The sequence below is a fragment of the Gopherus evgoodei genome, unplaced genomic scaffold (genome assembly GCF_007399415.2).
Source record: "Gopherus evgoodei ecotype Sinaloan lineage unplaced genomic scaffold, rGopEvg1_v1.p scaffold_49_arrow_ctg1, whole genome shotgun sequence".
NCBI lineage: Eukaryota > Metazoa > Chordata > Testudines > Testudinidae > Gopherus > Gopherus evgoodei.
The window spans coordinates 1,149,142-1,157,199 of NW_022060070.1; the positions used below are offsets into that span (position 1 = coordinate 1,149,142).

An 8,058-nucleotide genomic window follows, 5' to 3' on the forward strand; every position below is an offset into this window, starting at 1 on the left:
ACTTAGCTATATAAATTAACATAAGGCCATTTGCTTGTTCTCCACCATTCACAGCACATTTCAAAGAGAGATGAATACTGAGATAGCCTGTGTTTACAATTTATTTACATGATAGGATGTTGTTTTGACCTCTGAATTATCAGAATACAGCACAGACAGGGACTGTTGATTGCATTTTCCACACTACTCACATGTATGTAAATACACAAAACCACAAACATTATCTCCCCACATATCTTCTGTGGGTTATTTATTTTGCAAGATGTTTAACCGATGTTGCACCCTATAATGCTTTATGGAAATATGCTTATGAATGTATATATGCCATAACTGGGCATGCCATGTAACATATCTCTGCAAAGGTTATGATCTACTGAATCTATCCATCCTATCTGTACACATGTACCATTCTTGTATTCAAAGTTATAAATATTTGCTGTGTACTTGTTTGATTTTAAGTAACCTTAGTAAGGTATTTGGTCAGATTCTTAAGAAAGGAATTTTCAAGTTAAGTGCCCAATCAAGAAACACGTAATGGACAATAGAACCTTGGAAGACTCCAATCCAAAGAAGAAGTCTACTTGGGGATGTTGAAGGTAGCATGTGAACAATGGCTGCCACCTGTAAAGTTCTGAGTCATGCGCGGACATGTGACTTGCTGGATTCTGCATAGGAGAGAGGAGGGGGACTCCACCCACAAAAGAAAATCTATTTAAGCCCCTTGGAGACCCCTCCATTTGGTCTTCAGCTGGCTCAGGAAAGAGCCTCTCCACCCCAAAGGATGCTTGAAAGAAACTGGAAGAAAGGACAGTAACCAGAGGGGTAAAGATCGCTGGACCCAGACCAGAAGGAGATTAGTCTGTAAAAGAAACTTATTGGAACATCTCTGAGGGTGAGATTTCATCTGTAATCACTTTCTTACCGTACTAGGCTTAGACTTGCATGTTTTATTTGATTTTGCTTGGTAATTCACTCTGTTCTGTCTGTTATTACTTGGAACCACTTAAATCCTACTTTCTGTATTTAATACAATCACTTTTTACTTATTAATTGAAACACCTAAAATCTAGTAGCTCCTCTGTCTCTGGGTTAATAGCTGACAGGTTCTCCTCAGGTTCTGTTCTGTCAGTCTGCAGCCTGTATCCGGAGTGGTAACAGACATTCCCTGAGCTCTCACTACAGATGCAGGTTTTATATTGTAATTTTTCTTTTGTTTCCGTTTTTACCGACTGCACAAAGGTGAATTTGCGCATGTTAAATGCGCCTAAGATGTGACTTGCCTGTATTTCTGTTTCCTGACTGGCTGAAGGCTCCAGCACTTTTGCCCTCAAGATACCCCTCAGCGTTACAGGGCTATGTTCATCTCTTTCCCTTCTCTGGTTACTCAGGGCCAAATGTCAGGACTCGTAGCCTCCTTTCTCATGGGGTGAAATCTCACCATTCTCCCACCCTCAGACTGGGCCCTGGGCTACCGCACAATGTGGCTGTAGCACCAAGCACTGTGCCTGCTCAGTATGTCCGGCTGGGTTTGTGCCTGTGGTTGACGTGTGTGTGCTGAAGTACAGCTGGGTAAATGTTATGTCAAAACCTCCCATTGGAATACAAATATTACAAACAAACATTTCATGACATGTCTGCATATTGAAAGCCAGCGGCAGAGTTGTTGGAACTGCTACAGGAAGGAGCAGTGGTAACTGTTTGCAATGGGTTTGTGCTATTAACTGTCTGTTCAGTGAAGAGCTGTATGGAACCCATCCCTGCTAACTGAGCAGAAGCCATTTGTAATACTTACATTCAGGGTCATGCACACAATAACTCTACAATAGCCGTGCAAGACTTTCCGAAAGGTCCTGAGAGACCAGAACCGCTGGTCTGTGTTTCAGCAAAGAGGAGAGCTGAGGTGCAGGAAAGAGCAGTGTGATAGTTTTTTATGTAATTTACCTCCATCACCTGTTAAAGAAGCATGGCTGAAGTAACTAGTACACTCAACTGGATATTAGTGCAAACCTAGTGTTTGCACTATTCACCCATTTGCAATGCCAACCCCTCCCTCATGCAGCTGAAGTAACTGTCCATGTTAGCTTGTAACTTACTAGATAACTACAATCCCTTGCAGAGGGAGCAGATGCAGGTCCTGTGGGGAAGAAGGGGAACCTGTAGGATGATCTAACTCTCTGGATTCAGTCAACATAGGCTGGGCAAAGCACTTCAGCTTCTCTTGGAGGGATTCTTGGGGTCAGAGTGTATGACTGGGAGCATTTGATAAGGGAAAGTTAATAAATCCCGGTTCCGATCGAATTTACACACGTAAATCTGGAGTGATGCCGTTATCGAATTCAGAGCCAGACTCTGAAAGTTTATCCCATGTGCTGCAAAGAGGCAGTGGCATAATTTGAACTCACAGGAGCAGAGAAAAAAAAATGTACATAATGAGGCAATGAAACACATTTATTAATAACTTAAATGCAGGACAGATAAACACAATGACCATTTTCACCATGCACTTGCCATATGTCTACACACATGTCATGATACAATGGGCCACACTTTGAAGTTGAGGGCCAGAAAGGTTGTCTGTGTGAATGTCATTATTGCAAACTCAGACAGTGCTCAAACAGGCTGTGGAACTTTGATCCACTAGATATAAATGGGGCCAAGGGATTATCCGGATTCAAAGAGGGACTGGATTTACACCACAAAATATGTCTAACTAGTGGGTGCCTGGGGGAAACTTTCCCTTGGAGCAGTTAATCTCATAGCTCCCGATTGCAGGGATTCTTTCATCTTCCCCTGATGCATGTGTAACAGGTTACTGAGCTAGAAGAACTGCAGGTCTGATCCAGTCTGGCAGTGCCTATCTTTCTATTGGCATATCCTATTGGGAGTGTAAATCCAAATCTATGTTTTTTCTGGTCTTCCTTGAGCTTCTGGGAATCCTAGATTTGCACTCAGAGCAGAAAGATGTCTCGTTAAATATCATCTACTTTCCTGTTATTTTTCCTTTCAGGAAGGAAAGTTCAAAACTTCTCAGACCTGCCCAGTAAGGTATGTCAGCTCTCAATGACACCAAATTCACACCTGCGGTGTTCCTTCTCACTGAGATACCTGGGCAGGAAGACCTCCATCTCTGGGTCTCTGTCCTCTTCTGCTTCATGTATGCTATTTCGATAGAAGGAAATTCAGTCATTCTGTTCATTATAAAAACAGATCCAATCCTCCATGAGCCCATATACATTTTTCTCTCCATGTTGGCCATCACAGACCTTGGCTTATTGATAGCCACCATGCCAACAATATTGGGCCTATTCTTGTTTAACTCTAGAGAGATCAGCCTTGATTCTTGTTTTCCCCAGATGTTCTTCATCCACTCTCTTCAGTTCATTGAATCTTCTGTGCTCTTGTTGATGGCATTTGACCGCTTCATCGCAATCTGTAACCCGCTGAGATATGCCTCCATCTTAACCCTGCCGAGAACAGCCAAGATGGGACTGGTGTTTGTGCTGAGAGCAGTGGCAGTAATATTTCCACTCCTCTTTCTCCTGAAACGGTTCCGATTATTTTGAGGCAATGTCCTTTCCCATTCCTACTGCCTGCACCAGGATGTCATGAAGCTGGTTTGTTCGGACATCACAGTCAACAACATCTATGGCTTGTTTATTACAGTCATAATGGTGGGGTTGGACTCGCTGCTCATTTTCCTCTCTTATGTGATGATCCTCAAAGCAGTGCTGAGCATCACGTCCCCAACAAAATGCCTTAGGGCCCTGAACACCTGTGTCTCCCACCTCTGCGCCATCCTGCTCTTCTACATGCCAGAGTTCAGCCTGACTGTCATACACAGATTCTGGAAGAGCTCTTCTCCCTTGCTTCAAATTATCTTGGACTACATCTACCTGCTGGTTCCTCCTTTAATGAATCCAATTGTGTACAGCATGAAAAGCAACCATCTTCGTGCGAGGATAATCAGAGTGTTTGTCAAGTAAAGAGTCAGTTCATCATCCAGTTCCAGAGCTGGTGACATGGGTCATGACCACCTATTCCACCTTGAACCCTTATATACGAGGAAACAAGAGCTACTGATCTCCACTCTGTCGAGAGAGGCTCATACAGGGTCTAAGACCTGATGCTTAGGTGGGCCATCCCCACCCGCCTTTGAGGGAGAACAACACTCCGGGGAAAAGAGACCAAGCCAGGCAGCAGCATTTACAATGTCACTCTGTTCGTGGAGAGCCAGGGGATCAGTGGGATGTTGACCCCTAAAGAGCCATATCAATGGCTGCTCTAACCTCAGAAATCCTATGAATAAAGTCACTATGAGAAGAAATGTGGCTGCTGTTTCCCATTACACCTGGCCTGTCACTGTCCTATCCCTGGTTAATCACCCACACGCCATGTTAATCTCCTTCTCCATGGGTTGTTGGCTTTTATTCACACATGTGGCCAAAACATCTGTAAGGACGAGACTTCAGCCATGCATCTGCCAAGGAAGGATTGCTTCTTGAATCAGATGAGGTAGGATAACAAATCCAGTGAGCTAGTCACACCATCAGTCTCATTGCAGCCACAGGCCCCGCTTTCATCTTTAATCTGGTGTTAAACATCATACCCCAAGGAGAGTCTCTTATCATCAGTCTCTGTGTCCCAAGACAACAAGCCATTGTTCTCAGCCACTTTGGCCCATGCTTACAAGGCCCGCTGGTTGCTCGGGAGATGGTGGAGTTAGTGGGCCCCTTCTGTTAATGGGCATGCTGGCAGGGTGGGATTCAGTAGTATGGAAACCGGAAATAGTATAAGGGACCTACTATCAATCAAACCCTAACCCCTCCCCTTGGCTGCTTAAAGCCTGCCCCTTGACCCCTTCAGCCCTGACCACCCGTCACTGGAAGTCCCACCCATGGGGAATATTACTTCCGGGGTCAAGGAGGACACACGACCGGAAGCAAAGTGTGTCATGTGACCCCTCTAAGAACTCCTCCCACTGCCGTCTACCAATCAGGAGGGGTTTCTCCCCAGTCAGCCCACCCTGAGAGGAGATTTGTCCAATCAGGGGTGTTCCTGGGCATGGTGAGCCATCCGGAAGTGGTTCATGTGACCCCTCCAAGAACTCCTCCACTGCCCTCTGCGAATCACGATGGGTTTCAGCCACACAGCACCGCCCTGAGAGCAGATTTGACCAGTCAGTGGTGTTCTGGGGTGGGGTGACCTGCCCAGAAGAGGGTCGTGTCACCCCTCTAAGAACTCGTCCCAGCGCCCTCTGCCAATCAGAGCGCAGCACTATCACCCCATGAGTCCCAGCCATCGGGGCAGAAGAGGCCATCTTTTACCAAGAACACGTGCCTTAGAGATCGTGGAAACGTGGACGCCTTCACCACCCTGGTGAGAACTTCGGACCTTGTGTGAGCCCCGAGGGCCTTTGGACTTGTGCGGAGAAAGCGCTACATGAGCGACAGTTCCCGCGAGGGCCCTTTGACTCAGCCGTTGGTGGATACGCCAGAACCCGAAACCCAAACCCTCCTGAGGCACCCAATGAGCATGAAGGCCTCTCGTTGTTCGCCCCCCAGAGGTGGAAGATGAACGCAGCTCAGGGGAGTCAGCATAGGACAAGGTGAACCAAGAAGATGTTGCTCGGGTAAATGAATGATTAAGAAGTAACAGCTGATGATGGGGTGCAATGAAATTAGGAACCAGGAGGCTGTGTAAATCTGAAAACAAGCAGTGGGGTGCTTACGCTGTTTCTTTTCTGAAAATCTCACAACAGCTCGACGATGCCTTTCTAGAGACCTTTGAGAACTGACATCGGTAGCCTCGTGGGAGCAGTGATGAGCTGCCAAAACATTAAAAACAGGTTCCCTCCTCCTCACCCCACGAGGGGGTTGTGCCCCCACCAGGGGGTTTGCCCCATCCAACCCCCCATGTTCTTTGATGCCCACTGGGACCCCTGCCCCATCCAACCACCCCTTTTCTCTGTACCTGCCCCCCACCACCCCATCCAACCCCTGCTCCTTCCTGACTGCCCCCCCCGAACCCTTGGCCCCTTTCAATCCCCCTGCTCCCTGCCCTCTGACTGCCCCAACCCCATCCACTCCCCCACAACCCACCGAACTCCCCTGCCCTCTTCCAACACCCCGTCCCTGCTCCCTGCCCCCTTAATGTGCTGCCTGGAGCCACTCGGCCAATGCCGGGTCTGCTCGGCCAGAACCAGCACCAGCGCTGCGGGGCCTGAGCCGGGCTGGCTGGCAGCCACTCAGCCGGGACCTGGACCGGTGCTGGTGCCTAGAGGTCCGAGCAGGAGCTGCTCAGCTGGGACCGGGACCAGCACTGTGTGGCCAGAGCCGGGCCAGGGAGTCGGGGCCCAGGACGGGCTGGATCTGCGTGGCCGTGACCGGCACCACAGGACCCGGGGCCTGAGACGAGACAGAGACTCTAGGCGGGGACCGGCACCGGTGCTGCAGCCCCCGAGCTGGGCCAGCTCGGAGCCGCTCGGCCAGGACTGGCACCGGTGCCGTGGGACCCAAGCCGGGCCGATGCCACTGGGACCAGAGCCAGGGGTGCTTGGCCAGGACTGAGCAGGGGCGCTCAGCCAGGGCCAGGCCAGGGGCCAGGCTGGAGGGAGCTGCTCAGCCTGAGCCGGACTGGACCGTGTCATGCCTCTCTGGAGCCCTCCTCACAGCTGACCTGCCTGCTGCTTGTTTCAGGTTTCTCGTAAACATCTGATTCGCCGGAAGCAGGGGAGGGGGAGGAGAAGGAGGGCTGAGCGTTCAGAGGAGGAGAGGGCAGTGAGCTGGGGCCGGGGACGGGTGGATAGCTGCCCGAGCTTTAGTTAAATTTAAAAGCTGTTTTAGAACCAGTTGTCCTGGAACAACCGCTTCTAAAAGGGTTTCTAAATTTAACAACCGGTTCCTGTGAACCAGTGGGAACTGGCTCTAGCTCACCACTACGTGGGAGTAAACATGTCATGCATCAGCGGTTTTTGCTCATGTCTGAGACACAGATCTCAAGAGGAAAATCCAGAAAAGGACAAAATAGAAGAATGAACCAGCTCAGACTCCCTTATGGTAATGGTCGTGGTGTCCATTTTTACAGGCTGCTGTAAAAGGTCATGTTAAATCAGGCAATTAATAAAACTTATTTATTTAAATGTGTCAATATGAGTGTGTCCCCCTTTATATTTGTGTTAGCAAAAGACGGTACCCGTAACAGTAATTTCTACACAGGCAGCTCTGTTAAAGAAAATATATTACATCCCCGGGGAAGTCGGGAGCTTCGGCGGGGTGAACCCTCTTTCTCAAGTGGCCAGAAAGCACAGTAAAACTTTAAGTAGAAGACAGGGAACAGTTTGGCTTTCAGAGAGGGACACTTACACTTTACACATTTCCACTCCACCATCAACTTCAGCCTGGACCATTCCACACAAGAGATCCACTTCCTAGACACTACAGCACTAATAAACGATGGCCACCTAAACACCACCCTATTCCGGAAACCTACTGACCACTAGACTTACCTACATGCCTCCAACTTTCATCCAGACCACACCACTCAACCCATTGCCTACAGCCAAGCTCTACGATACAGTTGCATTTGCTCCAACCCCTAGAGATAGAGACAAACACCTACAAGATCTCTATCAAGCATTCTTACAACTACAATACCCAGCTGCTGTAGTGAAGAAACAGATTGACAGAGCCAGAAGAGTACCCAGAAGTCACCTATTACAGGACAGGCCAAACAAAGAAAGGAACAGAACGCCACTAGCCATCACCTTCAGCTCCCAACCAGCGGCGTATTATCGCCTAGGCCAACAAGGCGTAGGCCTAGGGTGTCAAATTTGCTCACGTCCCCTCCCCAACACTGCCCTTTCCGCAATTCCATGGCCTGCCTCCTCCCCCAGGCGCACCGCGATTCCCTCCTTCCAACTCGCTCCCAGGATTCCCACGTGAAAGTGCTGGGAGGGAGGGAGAAGCGAGTAGCGGCGCAATCAGAGGAGGAGGAGCAGAGGTGAGTTGTGACCCGCGGGTGCAGGAACTGCTTCCCGCCCCAGCTCATCTCCGCTCCACT

At 49.0% G+C, this 8,058-nt stretch overlaps 1 pseudogene; it reads left to right on the forward strand.

The window, feature by feature from the left end:
* The first annotated feature begins 3,047 nt into the window (after window positions 1–3,047).
* On the forward strand, window positions 3,048–3,985 carry LOC115643004 (annotated as a pseudogene).
* Window positions 3,986–8,058: the final 4,073 nt, after the last annotated feature.